This window comes from Vicugna pacos, chromosome 10 (assembly GCF_048564905.1).
Source record: "Vicugna pacos chromosome 10, VicPac4, whole genome shotgun sequence".
Lineage (NCBI taxonomy): Eukaryota > Metazoa > Chordata > Mammalia > Artiodactyla > Camelidae > Vicugna > Vicugna pacos.
In genome coordinates, this window is record NC_132996.1 from 60,698,139 (window position 1) to 60,716,578 (window position 18,440).

Genomic DNA, 18,440 nt, shown 5'->3' on the forward strand with positions numbered 1-18,440 from the left:
GTCATTGCTCGTCACACTGGCAGCCTGCTCCAGGAAGCTGTTTATCTGTGCTTAGTGAGCCAAACTCCAGCCTCCAAACAGTTGGAATGTATTGAGAAACCACAGAGCCCAAAGAGAGAATGTTACGCAGGCAGTTCCAGGCAGGGAGAGTATATTTACACCACACAAGCTGCAGTTTGCATATGTGGGGATAATTGTTCATCTGCACACTCTCAGACTTCACCTTCTATGCAATATATGTGCCCTTTCAAGGGGGTTTAACCAGGAGAACTGTGCTGCTACATCCAAATGGCCCTGAACATCCACTAACTTGCTGTCAGGAAAAAAGATATATAGAAAATTTGATGTAAAAACCACCTTTTTAAGGTAGTGTTTTTCTGAGTCAGTTTGTTGTTTGGAATCTTAAACCATACAGGCCTGATCTCTAAAGCATCCCCAAACACTGTTCTTTTCATGGTTTTTCCAACTAAATGTTTTTCTTCATGCTTTTACCAAAAAATCAAGTGTTGTTATAGAGCTTCAAACGTGGCCTGTATCATTAGGAATACAAGATATGGTCACATACCTATAAGGGGATGCACTCTGGTTGAGGAGGTAATGCTTATTAATTAGCAATTAGAGAACAATTCAAGACCTTATACAATGGCTTTAAACTGTGCTCTGAGATCTGAGAGTAAGGTGACATAATGGGTACCAGAGTAGTTACATCATAGAGAAGTTTGTCTTGACCTGTGTGATGGTTAATTTTCTATGGCAACTGGACCAGGCTAAGGGGTGCTCTAATAGCTGGGAAAATATTATTTCTGGATGTGTTTATGAAGGGGTTTTCAGAAGAGATTAGCATTTGAATCAGTAAACTGAATAAAGAAAATTGCCCTCACCAGTGCTTGTTGACATCATCTAATTCATTGAGGACCTGTTTGGAACAAAAAGGTAAAGAAAGTTAAATGGACTCTTTTTGCTTGAGCTGAGTGTCCATTTTTTTCTGCCCTTAGATATTGACATTTCTGGTTCTCAAGCCTCCAAACTTGAACTAGAACTGAAGCATTGGTCCCCTAGATTCTTAGGCCTTTGAACATGAACTGGGACTTACACCATTGGCTTCCCTAACTCTTAGGCCTTCAGACTTGGTTGAATTACACCACCTGACTTTCCTGGTTCTCCAGTTTGCAGATGGCAGATCATGGGACTTCTTGGCCTCCATAATCACAGAAGCCAATTCCATAATACATAAAATAAATTTCCTCTCTGTATCTCTGTTGGTTCTGTTTCTTGGGATAATGCTGACTAACATAACCTGGAAAGATGAGTAGAATTTGGATAAGCAAAAAGAAAGAAGTTTTTTTAAGTAATATGAAAGCCACATAGTGGTAAAAACACAGACTTTGTAATCAGATGTATGTCTGAGAGCCTGCAACTTAACTAGTTTGTTATTTTGGGCAGGTTGCTTAACCTCATCTATCAAATAGGGAGACTCATGTAAAAATGTAAAATTTCATGTTGCATGATTGTTAGAAGGATTAAATGAGATAATGAATGTAAAGTGCTTGGCATTCTACCTAAGATATGCTGAGTGTTGAATGAATGATAGCTACTGCTACTGTTGTTCATTCATTCAACAAATATTTACTGAGTGCCTTTTTGTTAGTATTCTGGATGCTAGGGGTTACAGAAGTGAACAGAACACAAGAAATCCCAACCTTCATGGAGCTTCCATTCTGAAATTGGCTTTTATACTGAAACTAGCTTTATTTCATTTTTTTCCTCTTTTAATTTTTTTAGACTTACAAAAAATTTGCAAAAAATGATGTAGGTTCCTATATCCCTTTCACCCAGCTGTCATTAATGTTAACATCTTCTATAACCTTAGTATAATTATGAAAATCAGGGACTTATTAATTGAAAGCTGTTAACTATCTATAGACCTTATTTAAGTTTTTACCTTTATTTTTGAAGGGCAGTTTTTTCTTGTATAAATTCTAGGCTGGCAGTTATTTTCCTTTAGCATTTTGTATATACCATTCCACTGTCTTCTGGTTTACACTATTTCTGTTGAGAAGTCAGCTGTCAGTCTTATTCTTACATCTTTGAAAATAATCTGTCCTTTTATAATAATCTCTGGCAACTTTTTGGATATTTAGTCTCTTTTTTTTGGTAGTTTTTCTATAATGTGCTTAGGTTTGCTTTTCTTTATATTTATAAATTAATTGTGGTTCTTAGTGCTTCTCAAGCATGTAACCTGATGTCTTTAATCAGTTTTGGAAAGTTCTCAGTGTTTAGCTTTCCAAATTTACTTCTGTTCTACTATCTACAGTCCTTCTGGGATTCCAGTTACACAAACATTAGACCTTTTCATGGTATCCTGTCTTACGCACTTTTATGCATTTTTCATCATTTTGTCTTTTATGCTTAATTCTTAATATTTTCCTGACCTATTTTCCATTCATCAATTCTCTTTTCATTTATGTCTAATCTGCTGTTAAACCCATCTACTGAGTTTATAATTCCTTTTTTTTTTCAGTCTTACTATGGTACTTTTAATCAGTCTGTTTTAAATACAAGAGAATGAAAAAAGTAATTGCAAAGTGGGGAAACTGAATGGTTGAAGGTTAGTTTGAAGAAACCTTAGGATTCATTATTAGTATTTCTCATACTTTTCTTATTCTTGCCCCCTGCCCCTTGCATGGTGCATATTCATTCTTTCTTATTTTTATTCTCAGCAGTGAAGAGGATTTTAATTTGCTTACTTTCTAATGTTTATTCCTGTTGTTTATTGTGAAAACCTTATACAGTTCAAGTATGTTTTTTGTTTGTTTGTTTTTTAAAGACTTTATTTTTAGAGCAGTTTTAGGTTCACAGCAAAATTGAGTAGAAGGTAGAGATTTTCCATATACCATTTGCTCCTCAAAATGCATAGCTTCCCTCATTATCAACATCCCCTACCAGGGTGGCACATTTGTTACAATTGATGAACCTACTTTGTCAAATCATTATCACACAAAGTCCATAGTTTACCTTAGGGTTCACTCTTGGTGTTGTGCATCTTATGGAGTTGGACAGATGTATAATGACATATCCATCATTATACTATTATACAGAATATTTTCACTGCTGTAAAAATCCTCTCCTCTACCTGTTTATCCCTCTTTCCCACCCCAACCCCCAGCAACTATTGATCTTTTTCATGTCTTCATAGTTTTTCCTTTTCTAGAATGTCATACAGTTGGAATAATACAATATGTAGCCTTTTCCTATTATATTTTTTTAGTTCAAGAATTGCCATTCAGTTCTCTTTTAATGGTTTCTTTACTAGATCTTATCTTTCATTTGCTTGACCAAAGTAAATCATGGTTATTAAAGAGTCCTTCAGTCATTATTTGGATTCCCTGTAGGTCTGTGTTTACTATCAGTTCTATCTCTTGGTTTTTCACTCCATTGTCTTATCTTCTTGTATACTTTTTTCTTTTAGTTGAGTGTTGTATATTGTATATGAAAAACTATAGAAATAATCTGAGGCCTGGAATGATGTTATCTTTCTTCAGAGAGGATTTACATTTGCTTCTGGCAGATGGCCTGAGCACTAGCAATCCTGGATTACCTCAATCCAGTCAGGGCTTGAAATCATTTGAAGCTGGGCTAAAGTATCAGAGAGGGCTGATCTGTTTCTATATATAGCTTTTTATGGTGCCCACCAGAGCCTACTCCTGCTAATATAATTACATTCCACTAGAATAAAACGTCCAAATACTTCTGGATTTACCAGAGTCCCTCTCCCCAACCTGGGTGGGTCCTGAATTCCAGTGTTTTGACTGCCAAGTCTTAAGAAAATCATTTGAAAACCCAAGGACTTAACATTAATTCAAAACTATTACCTGCTCAGTCTGTCAGCTGCCTCTTTCATGACTGGCAGAAGCCCCTGGAACTACTAGTGGGTATAATAATACCTTATTTTGAAGTGATGATAAGTGGAATTGTGGGATATCTGGAACAACTTTAATGTGATATGAAAATACCTGAGATTTCTATTGTTGAAAAAAAAACACAGGTACTACTAATTGTACTATGTTTACATTCATAATTGAAGGAAATAGTAAATTCCAGTTAAAAGTTAGCAAAAATAAAGATGTAGTTTTTTTTTTCTGTCCAAGTTTGTGGATCCCTTGAATTCAATCCATGGACCTTTCTGTTTGGAATTCCTGCCCTTGGGGAAAAGTGGCACCAAACGCTGGACTCACCTCTTTGGATTTTATTCTCCTTTTATAATCTGGCCTTCTCATTCTCCATTTGACTTCCTGGCTCTCTGATGACTTCCAACAGATGCTTGTAATAGTTCATCTGGTTTTTCTCAGCCAGGAGCATTGGTCTAAATTACTTGGTCTACCGTTATTATAAGAGGAAGTATTTGGACGTTTTATTCTAGTGGAATGTAATTATATTTGCAGGAGTAGAAAATATCATACACTATAAGGGGTCATAAAGGAGTCTAACTTGACTTGTGGAGGACTAGTACATGTTGAAAAGCAACAAACAGGAAATAAATAATTAGGACAGGGCCAGTTTGTGGAAGGCTCAATTATGTTGAGATAAGAAGAAAGGCACAGTAAAAGACAGTGCCTTATAAAGGCTGAGAAATAAATTCACTACCTGGTCTTCTTTTAACTTTTAAAATTATAAAGTTGTAACTATTTATTGTCTTACTAAATGCCAATCACTATGCCATACATGACCCTCAAGGAATTCACTGTCATTCTTATGGGAGGAAGAAGTAATGGCAGTTTACATATCAGAAAAACACTGTTACTCTACAATGTTTGTCTGCCTTCTATATGCTAGACACCATGCTGGTGAAGGATATAAGATGAATAAGCCAACTGAACTCAAGGAACGTATGAACTCAAGAAGAAAATCAGATGTAGGCATAATTATTAAGATGCTATTAAGTAAGTGCCAAGTAGAATTTCAGGCAGCGTGTTTTGGGATAAGTGGAAAAAGAGGTTTATTCTGACTATGAATTTTGAGAAAAGCTTCAAATGGTCCTTAGAAGATGAATAATGGAGACTGGGAACTGAGCAGGGAGGGCATCTCCATCCAAGGGATCAGCATGAGCAAGGGCGCAGAGGTTTGGTGTATTCAGACAATGACAAAGTGTCTATGGTCAGTGCTTTAGTCTATTCAAGCTGCTAAACAAACTATCATAGACTATGTGGCTTATAAACAACAGAAATCTATTTCTCACAGTTTTGGAGGCTTGATGTGCAAGATCAAGGCTGGCAGATTCCATGTCTGTTGAGCCCTGCTTCCTAGTTCATAGACAGCTGTCTTTTCGCTGTATACTACCATGGCAGAAGGGGCACGGGACCTCCTCTGGCCCTCTTTTATACGGGCACCAATCCCATTCAGGAGGACTCCTCCCTCATGACCTACCTCCTGAAGGCTCCATCTCCAAATATTGTCACATAGGGGATTAGGTTTCAACATACATATTTTGAGGGGGACACAAATATCCAGCATGTTGTGAAGTAATGGAGCTCAGGAAGAGAGTTAAGTGAGGTGTTAGAAAGATACTTTGTTCATGGAATTTTTCTATCCAATGTGACTGGTAGGATATTGGTGTCATTGCCTGAGATCATTCAATTCAGGAAATATTTCTTACATACCCTTTATGTGCCTGAGTTTCTGGCAGGTGCTGGGGAAATAGTGATTAATAAGGCATGGTCCCTACCTTGAGGGTACTCACAGTCACATAGGCCCATGATTAATTTACTTGTGATTTGAGCTAACTAGAGGTTCAAGATGGTAAGAATAAGAAGGTCCAGAGGAAAGATATCTTAATTAAGCCTGAAGTATCAGGGAAGGTATCATAGAACAGGTAGCCCTCTAAGCTGAGTTTTCTTTCCCTGATTTATTTATTTATTTTAAAGCAAAGTTATACATGCATACAGTTTAAAGAGTAAAATAGTTCTACAAGAATTGTAAGAAAAAAAAAATCCCTCAAAAGTCTCAATTTAGTTTCTCATTCCTTAGAAATAATCACGTTCAACTCAGAGTGATTTGCTTAGCATTTGTCTCTAGATCTCTAAATTACTTGCTTATGTTGCTGCTTCTTGATATTTTCAAAATCAGGCATTATCGATCTTACTGCTGTGTAAGATGTAAATCTAATTCCCTTTAACACACTTTACCACACATATGTATCTTAACTTACCCACCCCCTAACCTGCCAGTACATATATCAAGATTGTTGTTATATAAATATCCAGGTTTATATTTTATAACTCTAGAGCACTGTTGACACCTGGACTATGTTGTACAACCTTCTCACCCCTGGAATTGCCCCTTTTTTCCTCTTGTTTGGTGAGTTTCCTATAAACTTATCATTAGTTGAACTAAATTCTACCCAACTGAATAAATTTCCCTTTAGTACTGTGCTATTTATTTTTCATTTGCCCCTCTATACCCACTCTCCACATTTCTCTATCTTAGAAGGTAAGTCTGTATGGACTTTAGTCCATAGACTTTCCTGCCCTGTGGCTTCCATTTGAGTTAAAGCCCATGGGGAGTGTTGACGGGGGACTGAAGGGCAGGAGGAGAGATTGCATGTATGTATTCACTTGTTTCTCTCTCTACCAGTTTGCTGTGGGTTCCTCTACTGAAGGCCACAGCTCAAGTTGGATGGTCCCTACTCTTTCTGGATTCAAGAAACCATTCCCTCCGCCTGTGTCTTCAGGCCTAGGAGTAGAAACAGGTCCTAACTGTTGCTAGCCCTAAGGTAATCCACTTTCCCTTAACCCTGTCTGCACCTTTGTAAATACTCTTTTTTAAAAAGCTTTCCTTGGCTATCCTTTTAAAATGCATTATCTGTTAACTGCCAGGACTGACTCTGGTAGAAGCATATATATTAGGAGTCTTCTGCAGAATCTTCTGAATGCTTTAGCTTTATTATTTTATCTCTGTGTCTGCTATACAGCTGTGATCTCTGGACTTTCCCCATTACCCTTGGGATCCCCTGTCTTCTTTCTTCCTTGGTTTTGGTGTAGTGATTTTAAAAAAGGACCCCACATTCTTTGACATTCTTTGACATTCCTATTTTGGAGATGTGGGGTCTATGACCCCTCCCTTTGAATATGAAAATGATAGAAGTAACATTTTTTGACTTCCCAGGGCTAGGTCACAAGAGGCCACGTAGAGTCTGTCTCTGGCAACGCACTTTTCAGACATTCCCTCTCAGGACTCCTCTTACGAACCAGGTGCCGTGCTGTCAGAAGCCCACGCACAAGCCTGGCCTTCAAGTCATCCTAGTCTAGGTGCCCAACATGTGAGTGGAGAAGCCTCCAGATGATTCCATCCCCACCCAGCCACTCAAGCCTTCTAAGTCAGGTCCAGACATCATGGAGTAGAGACCGGGCCTCTCTGCTGCCCTCCGTATAATTCCTAAACCCACTGAATCCACGAGCATAATAAAATTGTTGGTTTTTATGCCGCTAAGTTTGGTGTGGTTCATTAAGCAGCAATAGATGGCTGGAACAAAACATTTTCCTGGGAGTGCGGTGCTGCAGTAATAAAGATGTAAAGAGGCGTCATTGGCTTTGAGACCAGGCAGCAGGCAGAAATGAGAAGGAAGAAGGACTTTGAGGAGACTGTTAGTCTCCTTCAGGCCCATTGGACTCCCGCTATCAATGAAGGCTTAAAAGAGAGTGAGGGAAATGTTATTGGAAGCCGGAGGTAACCGGTCCCTGTTATACAATGACAAAGTTTGGCAATACTGTCACCTTTGGTAATGTGAAAAAATAGGAAATACACCTGGTGAGCTCAATGGTCTAGCTATGGAGATTTCCAGGCTGCCTGTCTTTTTCTAGCTGCCTACAGTAAAACATGAGGGAGATGAGAGACGAATTTAGAGGAAATATACAGAGCTTGGCACTGTCTTTCCAACCAGCAAAAAAGTACTCAAAGTAAGAAAGTGCCTCAGGGCAAAGATCAAATCCAGAGTGCTGTCAGAAAAATGTGGTCTGAGAGTAAAGATGAACCGTTTGTTAAAACCTCAGAAAGATTTCGAAGTGGAGCCTCTCAGACTCTCTCAAACAAAAGACCTACAGATCTTAAGGGTATTATCTCATTACAGCCTCATAAGAGAACTCAGATGGAGAAGGGCCTGTCTCAGGGAGACTTGAGGGTATAGCTTTTGTCTAGTGAAGTAAACCCCAATAAAGTTCATTAAAAAAAAAAAACATGTTTTAAGAGAATTGTATTGATGAAAGTACCATCCATTTGAACTAAAGAATATAGAGATAATACAAAATAAAAAGTGACTTTTGGACCCCTAGACTTCATGGGTAGGAAGCAAGCAGAGAAAGCTCCTCAGCTACAAACGAAGGCTATGTTTTTATGGACATGAAATCATGATTCAGAAGATGGAACCAAAAGCCCAGAGTACAGAGTCAAAGGTCATAGAAAATCATTGTCAGGGAGAGTTTTGGGCCCAAATCAGGGAAGTAAGACATGTGCCTGGGTGGATTTCAGAATTGTAATGGACCAATGATCACTATACTGCTTCCCATCCTCTCTTTTTTTTTTTTTTACATTTTTTATTGATTTATAATCATTTTACAATGTTGTGTCAAATTCCAGTGTTCAGCACAATTTTTCAGTCATTCATGGACATATACACACTCATTGTCACATTTTTTTCTCTGTGATTTATCATAACATTTTGTGTATATTTCCCTGTGCTATACAGTGTAATCTTGTTTATCTATTCTACAATTTTGAAATCCCAGTCTAGGCCTTCCCACCCTCTACCCCCCTGGTAACCACAAGTCTGTATTCTCTGTCCATGAGTCTTTAGATTCCACATATGAGCGATCTCATATGGTATTTTTCTTTCTCTTTCTGGCTTACTTCATTTAGAATGACATTCTCTAGGAGCATCCATGTTGCTGCAAATGGTGTTATGTTGTTGGTTTTTATGGCTGAGTAGTATTCCATTGTATAAATATACCACCTCTTTATCCACTCACCTGTTGATGGACATTTAGGCTGTTTCCATGTTTTGGCTATTGTAAATAGTGCTGCTATGAACATTGGAGTGCAGGTGTCATCCTGAAGTAGATTTCCTTCTGGATACAAGCCCAGGAGTGGGATTCCTGGGTCATATGGTAAGTCTATTCCTAGTCTTTTGAGGAATCTCCATACTGTTTTCCATAGTGGCTGCACCAAACTGCATTCCCACCAGCAGTGTAGGAGGGTTCCCCTTTCTCCACAGCCTCTCCAGCATTTGTCATTTTTGGATTTTTGAATGACGGCCATTCTGACTGGTGTGAGGTGATACCTCATTGTAGTTTTGATTTGCATTTCTCTGATAATTAGTGATATTGAGCATTTTTTCATGTGCTTTTTTGATCATTTGTATGTCTTCCTTGGAGAATTGCTTGTTTAGGTCTTCTGCCCATTTTTGGGTTGGGTTGTTTATTTTTTTCTTGTTGAGTCATACGAGCTGCTTATATATTTTGGAGATCAAGCCTTTGTCGGTTTCTCCCATTGCAAAAATTTTCTCCCATTCCGTAGATTTTCTTCTTGTTTTATTTCTGGTTTCCTTTGCTCTGCAGAAGCTTGTAAGTTTCATTAGGTCCCATTTGTTTATTCTTGCTTTTATTTCTTCTAGGAGAAAATTTTTGAAATGTATGTCAGATAATGTTTTGCCTATGTTTTCCTCTAGGAGGTTTATTGTATCTTGTCTTATGTTCAAGTCTTTAATCCATTTTGAGTTGATTTTTGTATATGGTGTAAGGGTGTGTTCTAGCTTCATTGTTTTACATGCTGCTGTCCAGTTTTCCCAACACCATTTGCTGAAGAGACCCATCCTCCCTTTTTTTGAATGAAAGTCTATTGTGATTATCCTAGGCCTGTATCACCACTGTACATCCTAGGTGTAAATGACAAGATCCGGGAGCTGGGCTGATGCTGAAATGGAATTGGGCTCTGAGAGTCTAGGGGAGCAGGGTGTATTTTGCGTTTGGGAGGAATGTAAATTGTTGTGGCCAGAGGGCAACCATGGCAGGTTATATTTTCCAAAGATAGCTGCACCAGCATCTCCTGTCCTACATGCTCTTCTACCAAGTGATTTTGCCACACACCCCAGTAAAACGTGGCGTCTAATTTTTCACAGTGATGTGTCTTGGTGTGCATCTATACTCATTCATTGTGCTGGGCTTTTAAGGATCCTTTCAATCTAGGAATTCATGTTTTTATCAGTTCTGAGACATTTTCTTCAATTTTTATTTGTGCCTTCATTTTCTCTTTTCATCATTTTCAAACATCTTGTCTACTTGCATATAGACCCATAAGTATGTAGTTTTATATAAATGGTACCGTATCACACATACTGTTCTGTATAATGAATTTTATTTTTCAGATTACATAGGCTGAGGGAGAGGGGATAGCTCAAGTGGTAGAGCACATGCTTAGCATGCATGAGGTCCTGAGTTCAATCCCCAGTACCTCCTCCAGATTATATAGACTGTATATCTTTTAAGGTTTATCAAATTATATGACATTTAATATTCATCAGTTAACATGGCATTTAAACATACTCCATCATTTTTCACTTATATGTATAAAATCTTTAGGCTGTTTCTTACACCTGGAAGTGGCCCACACACCAAACAAAAACTTTTTTAGACCAAGTGTCCCAACTTGAACTTCTGAAAATATGGTCACCATATGCTAAGGCATGAATTAGAGAATGAGCATGGTGTTTGATGTTCTCCATGGCTCGTTTCATTGCTCTCCACTGCTCGTCCCTCCCTTCCTACATGATGACCCCATCTGAAATGAAACCGTCTACATACTGAAGAGTAGTTTAGAATTGCAGTATTTTATGGAAACAATTATCTCAAATAACTTTTTGTAAAAATAATCTGTTTGTTTTGGAGTCTTAAGCCTAATGGTGAGGCAAAAATTTTTTTCCTAGGAATCCAAATCTTCTCTTTAATCAGCAAAACCGTTTAATTGGCTAAAGATCAGTTTTGTGCCCTGTTGGCTACTCAGTGGAACAAGCAAGTGTTAGAGATCCCTTGCGTTTTTTTCTTTAGTTGTGCATTCCATCAAGCTAGCCCATTAATTGCAGCGGGTGGGAATTGGAGAGCTGTTCACTTGGCAATTAGCAAAGGGTTGAGGAGGAAAGAAAAATTCCTTTTTCTTTCTGATATTTTTGCTTTGGAATTTGGGAATTCAGAATTTAGTCATAACAACTAGATTAATGTGTTTAGAAAGCTTGAAACACTCTTAAATCCTTCCTTGTTTTGTAACATACTAACAAGATCCTAGAGATAGCTAAAACAGTGGTTGGAAAATTCTGCTGTGGATTTAAGACCCTCCAAAAGCATCATCCATTAATGGGCAGAGTGTTTAGTGATAGATAAGGAAGTATGGGTTAGCTAATAGAGTGAGCAGTCCCATGTCCTGTGGTTACCTCTCTGCATCAGAGGAAGTGTGTAGTTGGGAGGCAAGAAGCAATTTCTTTGGAGTTTACTGTCTCTGTTTCACAGGGCTTTTTTTTTTTTTTAATTTCATCCTAGAGATAACAAGAACATTTAGTGGCACTAGATGGTACTCATCAGGAGTTTAGGATGTTGACATGTTAGATTGTCTAAAACAAGGCAGAAAAGATACTTTTTGCCAGCTGCATCATTCCTGGCAAGAGCTTACTACTTTGCTACTTGTTTTTTGTTGTTGTTGTTAACCCATTAGAGAAACTAACCACTCTATTAGTTCTAGCCTAGTCTTTGTCGTCACTGGTCCTAAAAACCTCTTGGGGACCTAAGAACACCTGGCCATTCTGAGAGCTTCTATGCTTAGTGATTGATGCTCATCTCTGCAGGCTCCCCAAAGCCCTCCTCCCCTTTTCCTGAAGCACCTTCAAGCATTTCTGCATGGCTACCCACTCTCTTCTATTATATCTCCTCCTCCTGCCTTACTGAATACTGGATTTCCCAGCTCACAACTCTTAAGAAGGAGCTTTATTTCAGAGTAGAAAGGGGCCCCCATATGTGGCCTATTATATCCATATCAACTTGCTTACCCTTTTCAAACAGCTATTGTCTTTTAATAGGGTCCTGCCTGGCAGGGGGAGTCCTTAATTCCTGCCATATAAGAATGGGCAGCTTGAGTTACAGCGAACTGCAGTTTGGTGCTCTGATCAAAAGGCCTCTGTTGTTTTTAGGGGTTTTTTTCCCCCTTCCTTCTCTCTCTCTCTTTCTATATCCTAGGCTAATAATTCAGCACAGCAAGGTCATTACTGGCTTTGAATTGAGAGCTGAGAGTGTTAAATTACTGACCTAGAATAAAAGAGACCTGGGGGGCTCTCAGGAAAGATAAAGGGATTCCGGCTAGTAAAGTGCAAGCCCAGCAACCTCACTTCTTAACAATATTATTTTTTTTAATCCGCTCTGTCTCCAAAAGTCTTTTCTGGGACAAAGAAAGATCTCCAGCCAGAGAAATTAGGTTAGGAACTCAACGACATCTTCTGAGAATTGTGGCCCAGGTGCCAGCAGTTCACGGGCGCCTCTTTAGCTGTCCTTTTTGCCTCCCCCTTGTTAATAGTTCACTCTCTTCCAGCCTGCTCCTTAGTGAAATATTGGTCCTTTATCACATAAGTCAAATATATTTGTGATACTTCAGCTGAAAGACTATATCCCACTGGGGGATTTCAGACATGTGAAATATTTTAGCCCCTAAAATATTTTTTAAATATGACATTGTCATTAAAAGCTGCTTCCCTTCCATTTATATTTTGTAAATAATGTTTGTCTGGTCCACTCATACTTTAACAAGAAAAAAATTTGCCCCATTGTGCATAAGTTTGACACTATATCACCTCTACTATAATGGGTTTTTCTAAGAAAGTCATTTTCATTCCTTCATACGTTGCCCAAACTATTATCCCCCACATATCCTTTTTCATAATTATCTCTTTAAAGCCAGACACCATTCATATCCTCTGGAAAATACTGACTTCCTAAATTTACTATTTTTTAGAAAAGTCCCTGAAATCAACTTTTCACAGATTTTCTGCACTGCAAAGTAATGATAATAGCTAATAGTCCCTGAATGTGCCAAGCGTTATACAATTGGCATTATTATCACATTTAATCTTTGGCAACCTTATAAAGTAAGCATTCCTGTTATCACCGTTTTACAGATAAAAAATAGTTGAGGCACAAAGTGGTTTGGTACCAGATCCAAAGTCACACAGCTAAAAAAGTGGTAAGATTTGCCCCAGGCTAGTGCTTCTCAAACTTTAAGGTGAGTATCAATCACATGGGAATCCTGTTAAAATGCAGAATCGGATTTGTAGGTCTGGGGTGGGGCCTGAGATTCCGATTTCTAATCAGCTTCCAAGTGATAACGATGCTATTCACACTCCCAGTAGCAAAGCTGTAGTCATTCTTACTTCAGAACCACTCTAAAAAATGTTTTGGTTACAGCTTTCCATTTCTGATTCCATCAGGCAATTCTATAAATATACATACTGGGTATTTGTGTTAGCTTACTACTGTTATCTTAACCAGTATCTTCATTACTTAATTTTTTTTATTGTGGTAAAATATACACAACATAAATTTACCATTTTAACCATTTTTAAGTCTACTGTTCTGTGACATTAAGTACATTCACAATATTTTGCAACCATCACCACCATCCATCTCCAGAACTTTTTCATCTTTCCAAAATGAGACTCTGTACCCATTAAACACTAACTCCCCATTTCCTCCTCCCCCACCCCCGATGACCACCATTCTGCTCTCTATCTCTATGCATTTGACTACCCTAAATACTACATGTAAGTGGAATCATACAACAGTTGTCTTTTTGTGACTGGCTTATTTCATTTGGCATAGTGTCCTCAAGGTTCATCCATGTTGTAGCATGTGTCAGAATTTCCTTCCTTTTTGAGGGTAAAAAATATTTCATTGTTTGCATATATCACATTTTGTTCATTCCACTGTCAATGGACACTGGGCTGGTTCCACTTTTTGGCTATTATGAATAATATTGCTATGAACATGGGTGTACAAATATCTAAATCCCTACTTTCATTTCTTTTGATAATTAACCTGGAAGTGAAATTACTGGATCATATGGTAATTTTACCAATATCTTATTTCCTAAGGTACAAGTTTATGTTCAAGTTATTGTTTGTGTCCCTTTAGGAAAAAAAAGTAGTTGGGAAATTGTTTGTGTTCCTCTGTAAAAAAAAACATTTCTTACTTAAAGTAAATCTTCAAAGGTTTGGCAGGAAAAATAAGTTTTCAGTATAGATTCATTAAGTTTTGTCATCTATAGCTGCTTTGTGATTTTCAATCAATCACAAAAGAATATTGAAAAATGTCCTTCATTTCTGGGAAGATTGGTAGTTGGTTAAATGGCACCAAGGAGGGAATTAGAGAGTGGTAATGTTTTAAAATAAATCAATATTAAGAAGGTTTATATCACAGAGAAAGTTTTATGTGAATGAATTCAAGACTTCACCTGACAAACAGGTGTTCGGGGAACAGGGGAACTCCTTGTTAAATTTTTATGTTCTTCCTTTAAGACTTCTTGGAGTAACTATCCCAGAATCTTCAGAAACTTTGTGGCACCTCTTTCACTGAGGTCTTTAACCAGATAACACATTAGATTCGCACGTGCTTTGAAGAATTTTGTGCAAGAACTTGCCTACTAACTAGGGTTCTTTTCTCATATATCTTTAGAAATAAAATTCTCTGTTGGAAATAAGAAAACAACTTGAAGTGACATTGAAATATGATGAGTTAATAAGAAAATTTGAAGGGTTTTTTATAGAGGTATCAGGAAGAAACTGACTGTTTTCTGTCAAAGACTACCGAATCATTAAGGCTACTTTAATCACGTATGTCTAGAGCTCTCTTACTTTAGAGGTTCCTAGCTAATGCAAAAAATTGGAAAGAATGGACTTGAATTTGGAAAGATAAAAGAATACAAAACAGCTAAAGTCAGGAAAATGAATACTTTTTAAAAAACTAAAGCTCTAATCTGTTTTTAGAATCAACAATCAGTACATATATGTAAACTAAAAAAAAGTGCAGTATACTATATATATGTATTTACATGCAATATAATGTATATGTGCAATTGAACTGTAATAATTCTACCCAATAAAACTGAAAAAGAGGAAAAAAATATGGATTTGCCAGTATCTTTAAAAGAGAAGTATACATGGCTACTGAAAGAAACTTTTTTCTTTATTTTCTAAAAAGTGAGTTTATTTTCTAAAAAGTGAGACCAATTTTGGAGATAAAACAAAAAATAACACAAAGAAGGTGACCTGGAAATGATAGTAATTTAAACAAGACATCAGATGAGATGATAACCCAGAAGAGAATGGAATCAGCAGCTGCAAGTCTAATGTATGTGACTCTAACAGAACAAATCCTGCATCCCAACACCTCTTCAATTTTATTATCATTTTGAATTATGGTCAAATCCAAGAAGACTTTGACCTATGACTAAAGCATTTGCATGAAGCATTTTTTTATCAACCTAATTCATATCATCTTGAACAAGGACAAAGAATGGTGGTTTGAGAATTATTGGCTGGGCTTTGAACTAAGAGAGTTGGTAAATGTCATGCCCCCAGCTCTCAAATGGGGTGGTACTAAGGAAAGTAATTTTGACATTTAAGGGACCCATGAAAATAGTGTTGGGTTTTCAGTGAAAATCTGCTGGTAATAGTAATGGGAATATTTTGGAGATCCTAGTGAGAACAAAAGGATGGTATAAAAGAACCTAAAAGCTGTAGCTGTAGGCAGAAAATAAAATAGAATTTCCCTTAAAATGTCATCTAGTGCTGTACAAAGCTCAGATATGCAATGGGTGGGAAAAACCTGGAAGGAAATTAGTATTGAGTTGAAAACGCTAAAAAAGAAAACCGACAAGAAATAAGATGAGAATATGATATGTGATCCAGCAGTAAAACAGACAGAAGCTGTTTTGAGGTCTGGAGGTAGAGAGTAATCACACTGTGGGAGGCAGTGGCAGGATCTATCTGCGGAAGACCAAGGGGCGCTTTATCTGCAGCACCAAATTTAACTTCAGGAGCAGAAAAAAAGAGGACAGATGGGATGAGCCAGTTGACAAAAGAGATACAAACGTTGAAAGAGCTGAAGAGAAAGTAATAACAGATGACAGGTTTAGAGACCACATAAAAAAGTATGTGAGATGCAGCATGTAGCAGGAGGTAAGACATAACAGAAATACTGCAACATTCTAAATAGGAGCATTCTTTGTCCAGAAACTTTTCCTGTTAAGCCTAGGGAGTGATTCCCCAGAGAAATCATGAAAACATAATTACTCTGGATTTCAAATGAGATTATGCAAACTCCTGGAAATTCTGTTATTAAGAGCTCTATTTGAAGGCCTTGTAGGAATGAGAAAAACAAGAGATTATGGTAACTATTGTTAAGCAAATTTTTATTACAAAAATTTAACATATAATAACATTTCAGAATATTTGGGAGACAGGAAGAAATTCATTAGAGGCCAACAACCTTAATACAATTAGTAAACACAATTGTCTTAATTTTTAATTATTTTCTTTACACAGACCTACTTTAATGTAGTTAAAATTATAATGTACACATAATTTTATTTCCTGGTTTTTTATAGTGTATGAAGAGCATTTTCTAAATTGCTACATTGTCTTTTTATAATCTGAATTTCTAACAGGCTATAAAGAGTTTGTAGTAACTTTCTCCCAGTGCTCTGTGCGTTGATTTCCCATCCTGAGGTACATGGATTTGCCTTTCTCTGTTGGCATGGAGTAAACAGCCATATAAAAGAAACGATCCTTAACACTTAAAACTGCAAGGTGTTAATGAACCATGTTGCTTCTCCACTTACACAAGTGGGTATGGAGATAATATGCAATTGGGAGTTTATCATAGCTTGCCAGGCTTTCCACAATAAGTTTTGAGGTTGGAATGCTTGAAAAGGGAGTTTGAAACATTTTTTAACTCTGGCAGGGGGCCTAACTGAACTATAAACAAAGATCCAATGGAAAGCTGTTTACTTTCAGAGAAGCAGCACACAAGACCGAAGTCCTTTGCTTCGTCTTCTGGGGGAGAATTTGCTTGGTGATCACTTTATCTGGAAATACTCTCCTTTCCCCTTGGCATCAGCCCAGGGTGGGACAAGCAATCCATTCCACTGCTTTGAGAAGATTTTTTCTGAGCTTTGGTAACAGAAGAGCACTTGGTGACATAACCAAGGAAAGAACACTCAGCACTGCTAATGCTTCCCATTGCAGAAGCTCTTCACAGCTCACAGGGCCTGTGAGGCTGTTCCTGACAACAATCTTGGATGTTCTACCTCTAGTTTAACCAACCCTGGGCATGATCAAATGAAGGGGATTGTGAGCGCCCACCTGCAGTACCGCAAGTCTCTGTTTTCTAAGCTGCTTACACTGCCATCTTTCTGGCCAACAGAGAAGAGAACCTGCCATCGATTCACCTGATGCATACCTATGGGAAGAACTTTATTCCAAATGTACCACACTTGGTCAAATTTTTCCTTGGATACAGGATCCTATTGTACATTATTTTTTCTTGTAATAGGTATATTGTATGTTTGAACAATAGAGTACAACACCCCAGTAGTGAGTTATAAGTTCTTAGAAATTCTGCATTAAACTTTTGTGCAGAAACTTCTTTGTAGCACTATAAAAAAGAAATTGGTGTGAGGCAACTTCTGTTCAAGTGTGTTGTCTAAACTACCTCTGCAGCATAGTCCAAGCTGACATGCTTCACTGATTTCTCTCAAGTTAGCATTGCCAAATTCTATAGCAGACAGGCAATGGAAAGAAAACATTTAAGGGCCTTAGACTTCGTCTGAATTTCACAAGGAAGGAAAGAACAAATCCAGGAATAGTTAGTTCAGGGGACCAGATCATGCCACAGGAATACATCTTTAGGGTTTGGTGACTTTTTGCAGGAAAAACCTCCAGTCTGCTAATTTTGCCAATCCGTTAGTGGGAAATATGCTCCAACAGTTTTCTTTTCTGTTCCCTCTATGTGGAATATCTTTTTTCCTTCGGCTTCTAGAAGCAATAAAAAGGTTACTTTAAATCATAATTCTTTCTAAAATGTTTAAGATCTTTGATCTTATATATTTTTCAGAGGCTGATCTATACCCTATGTGTTTGGTGTGGCCAGTTTGTGCTGCATAATTGGGTGTGATCTCTTCTCACATTTTGCTTCTCTGATAGATCTGTTTAGGATTCCTTGCAAATAAAGCTCATCTCAAAACAGCAGAAGACAGTCCCAATTCTAACAGAAGATAGTATACTTTAATACTATCTAATGAGCTAGCCTGATTTTAGAAAGATAAAAGGAGATAAGAGAATAGCCTAAGAAGACTGAACTGCT

The 18,440-nt window shown here is 37.6% G+C and overlaps 1 protein-coding gene and 1 long non-coding RNA gene across 5 annotated transcripts in view; both read left to right on the forward strand.

Moving 5' to 3' along the window:
* CSTPP1 (centriolar satellite-associated tubulin polyglutamylase complex regulator 1) overlaps window positions 1-18,440 on the forward strand; it is a 170,260-nt gene that overhangs the window by 47,570 nt on the left and 104,250 nt on the right. The gene's annotated exons all lie outside the window — the stretch shown is intronic.
* On the forward strand, window positions 776-7,485 carry LOC140698781 (uncharacterized). Its single transcript, XR_012076729.1, has 3 exons — window positions 776-933; window positions 6,631-6,769; window positions 7,162-7,485. It is a non-coding gene; the product is annotated as an uncharacterized lncRNA (long non-coding RNA).